Consider the following 4,090-nt stretch of genomic DNA (forward strand, 5'->3'; position numbering starts at 1 on the left):
CTCCTTCTCCCTCTTTTTCTCTGTGTGCTGGTCTCAGATACTCTCTTCATTTGAGAGTGCTGGAAGCCTGCCTGGGGTGGAAAAATCTATAAGCCATTGCGTAATATAGCATATCTTTACCTTGGTTGAACCCTGCGAGACCCACAGCTGTGAGCACACAGACAGAAAAATAAATGCAGTGTGTGAGAGAATGAGTGAGTCCAAGAGGCCCAGACCTTTTTCTCACATTTGAACAGAATCGCTCAGTTTTGAGTGGGAGGGCAACATTTTGTTTTATTGTGTAAAAAATCATTGTGTTTTGTCCACGTACTCCAGTGAAATGGATGAGGAGGATTTGAAGGCCACAAAAACAAACACAAAAGCACAAAGCTAACCAAAATCAGCATTTCAGTTTTTGCCAGTCTAAATATAAAACTATAGTTTTTTTAACATTTACTGCATCGATTCTGTGTTAAAACACACTCTTAAAACTTTTTTTGACATTTGGCTAGGAGTAGAAACATCAAACTTTGATTTAAGCTGTGCAGCTGTGAGAAGTAAATAGATTCAGTTCACAGGGCGGGGAAGTATTACAACAGAACCTCACATGTCTCTGTGTATGGACCTGTGTGAGGCTGATATGTATGTGTGTTGATGTAGAGAGATGTCTGAACATTGTTGTACAGGTGGCAGGGTCCAGGCCTAAAGGGTAGTACACACACACACACACACACACACACACACAGGCCTAATTATGCTGTTTAAAATTCTTGTGGTCCTCCCTCGGCTTGTGGCAAGTTAACTCGTACAAGGGTGTCCAGCTATGAGAGACGAAGGGACACGGAGAAGCGATGAGAAATTAAAGATAATTATTAAGAGAAGTGCTGAGAAAGAAATTCATGGCATTTTAAAAACAGTTCAGAGAAGAAAGTGGGAAAGGTTTGAAGACCGTAACAAGGCTGCTTCTGAGAAAACAATGTTTCCCCTGACACCAAGGAAACAGAGGAAAAACATACACAGATGTCAAAATGCCCATCAGTTTTTATTCCCTCTTACTTTGTGTCTAAGACTGTGCTCACAATGTATATTTATTTTTACGTTCAGATGTTATGGATGGCTCTGGGAAAAGCCAGAACTTTTCCCATCCACAGGAACTAATAGTGCTTGATTGTTCTCTCTTGGGTCTAAAAGAAGACATTTTCCAAGGGTGTTTGGGTGACTTCAGAGTAATAACCTCATTGAGGCAAAATAAACAAAGTGGACGTGATTAAGAAGTGACCTTTGACATCTGTTAGAATGTGTCTGGATGTGTGTTTGCACCCGATCCAGTTTTTCATGCAAATGTGCAGTTGAGGCGATAAAAATACAGAACGTTTGTGAGTTCATAGTCCCTGCAGACCAACTGTGTTGTCAAGGCAATAATAAACCAAACACAAAAGAGGACGGTTTGGAGTTCCATTCCTACGGTGCGATGTAACTCGATGTTATGCTGTTAGGGTTAGGGTGAGAGTACCTGGAGAGATGGGGGTTATAGAGGAATGAAGGTCAGCAGGAGCAAGACACAATGCTGCAAGGAGACGAGGTAGTAAAAGTGGAGACGGTCAAGTACCTCCGTCAACTGTCCAGAGTATGGAGTACTGAAGAAGAGGAGTGTGAAGAACGAGGTGTAGGCAGGGTGGAATGGACGGTTATGAATGACAGAAGAAGAACGGCCACATTGAAAGAGAAAGATTTAATAGTGGTGTGTAGATGTGTGAGGATTAAAGTGAGTGAACACCGTACAGGTTACAGAGGGGTTTTAAAAAATGTATTTATTTAAGGATTTACTTCTTCCCGTCATTGTTCTTATCACTCCAGGAACACACTTTTATCTAAATATTGCCAAGTAGGTGTTAATTGTTAGGGGAAATGACACAAACAAACATCCGCAGTAGTAGCATCACAGAATTTCCAGCAAATCCTTCCTTGTGCGCTGATGTGTTTGTGAATGTGTGCAGATTTGTAAAATGCTGCCTTGCTCCTGCGTGTGTGTGTGTGTGTGTGTGTGAGAGAGAGAGAGTTTCATTCCTGAGAGCCAAAAAGCCTCAGCAGCATCTGACGTGGCAGCTCCTGCTGCTATCAGTCCATCTCCCTACATTTGGCTCACGTTTCTGTGATACTATCTTCCACTACAATCGCTTGTTTATAAATGGAGACCATGCAGTTTGTGCTGACAGTTGAGAAAACACAGCATCATTTGCTGCACAATACAGCCGTGAATATTTATTACAGAAAACAAGTGAATTAATCGTACGTTTCCACTTGAACTCCAGTTCGTCTTTGTAGTACTTAGAATTAGAAGAACAATATTTTCAATAACGTAATAACGTCATCCAGATGTTTAGCTCCTGTATGGTACATCAGGACCACCTCTACAAATCTCAGAAAACTATTACAAATAATTAAATGGAAATCATTTACATGCTATACCTTTTAAGGTTTCATTTTAACAAAGCAGTTTTATTTTTCAACATTGCAGTCCTAATTCATTCGTTTTTATGTGCAGTTTTTTATGGAGGTGGGCTTCCTTCGTTTTATGTCCCCTCTGAGAACATGTAGTTATGGCTGTCTGCCTGTGGTGCTGCGGTGCTCCTGCGGTCTGACTGAGGTAGTCGTTTTGGCCGGGGAGCTCTGTGAGTGTGGTGACCGAGAAGATAAGTGCACACACTCTCTTAGAGGCGCCCTTCTGCCTCACGTGTCGGTCCATCTGTCTCCCCTCCCACAACACAAGTGTCATATTCCTACTCTTTTTTTAAAAAAACACGTGAGAAAATAAAAGTTTCTAAATACATTGGATGTCCTCGCCCGTGTTTATATTTGTGTGTGTGTGTGTGTGTGTGTATGGGGGTATCTTTGTTATTTGCTGAGCATATGTTTCACATGTCCTCTGTCTCTTTTGTCCTAGCATCGCATTTTCTCTGCAGGGAAGGCTAGTCAAAAAGGGCCGGGCAACCTTTAGCCGACGTAGAATCAAAAGCTGGAGACCATCCTGTTAATCTGACCGTGTCAGGCAGAGCAGAGATTAGAACCCAGGTCTCATAAGCCATTTGGAACAAACACCTTTTAACCCTAATGGGATCAGAGTTTCATAGGAAGGCACTTGGAGAAGCCACCCACTCTTAAACCCTAACACTTCCAGCTCAGCACAGGCAAAGGCCCGGCCGTATCATGCTACAGGGAGCAGGCGCTATTTAACCCTCACAGCACCAACTGAGCACAGGCAAAGGTCCAGCTCAAATGATAAGCAGAATTAAATCCAGGAGCTTGAGTGTCCCTGACAGTGAGCTGCATGGGAGATGGGAGAGTACATGGGTGACTGTCGGAGGTGAAGCCGTTAAAGCAGCACAATCAAGAGACGGGGCTCGTTGGAGTGCCAGGCAAACGCTGACAACGCAGGGAAATGGGCGAAGGTATTCAAGAGAAGAGAGTGTAAGACGTTGAAGAGAGAAATAAAGAAGTGGAACACTAGGTGATGGTGGGGGTGGGGAGTACAGAATAAATGCAATAGCTAGGCTTGTTGTTGAGCATTTGCAGAAAGGGTGAGGGCACTCTGCCCAGCCTTGGGGAGAGGTTGGCACCTCGCCTTGCCGACTGGCAGAACGGAGAAAGAAAAGAATGAGGGAGGATTGAAAGACAGACAGGGAGAGAGTAAGAGAGTGAGTGAGAGAGAGAGAGAGAGCGAGAGAGAAGTCTCAATAGTGCTTCTCTTGTGTGAGGAGAAGCAGGCCTTGGCTGCTGCTGGAGCCGAGCATGGAGGGGTGGGGATATCACGTTTCATTATCTGCTTGATTCCTGCCGTATTTGTGAAGCATGTGGTACAAAGCTCCTGCCGCAGCTGTATGCTGGGCAACCAGAGCCTGTGTGTGCCACTGGCATGTGCTGACTGGAACGCTGGAGATGTTTGCAGTGAGAGCTTTGGTTAGGAGTAAGAAGGGTGAGACGGCCTGCTCTTACTCTGCTGCAGAACGCTGCCTTCACTTTTGTAGCTCACGGTCCCTAACTACAGTATGTGTCTTTTTGTGATTGCACCCAAACAGGTGCAATCACAAAAACACACGTGTGTGCAACTGTT

At 44.2% G+C, this 4,090-nt stretch overlaps 1 protein-coding gene across 8 annotated transcripts in view; it reads left to right on the forward strand.

The window, feature by feature from the left end:
• Positions 1 to 4,090, forward strand: part of nfixa (nuclear factor I/Xa) — a 69,537-nt gene that overhangs the window by 17,817 nt on the left and 47,630 nt on the right. The window lies entirely within an intron of this gene.

Source organism: Cynoglossus semilaevis, chromosome 9, assembly GCF_000523025.1.
Source record: "Cynoglossus semilaevis isolate Cse_v1.0 chromosome 9, Cse_v1.0, whole genome shotgun sequence".
Taxonomy (NCBI): Eukaryota; Metazoa; Chordata; class Actinopteri; order Pleuronectiformes; family Cynoglossidae; genus Cynoglossus; species Cynoglossus semilaevis.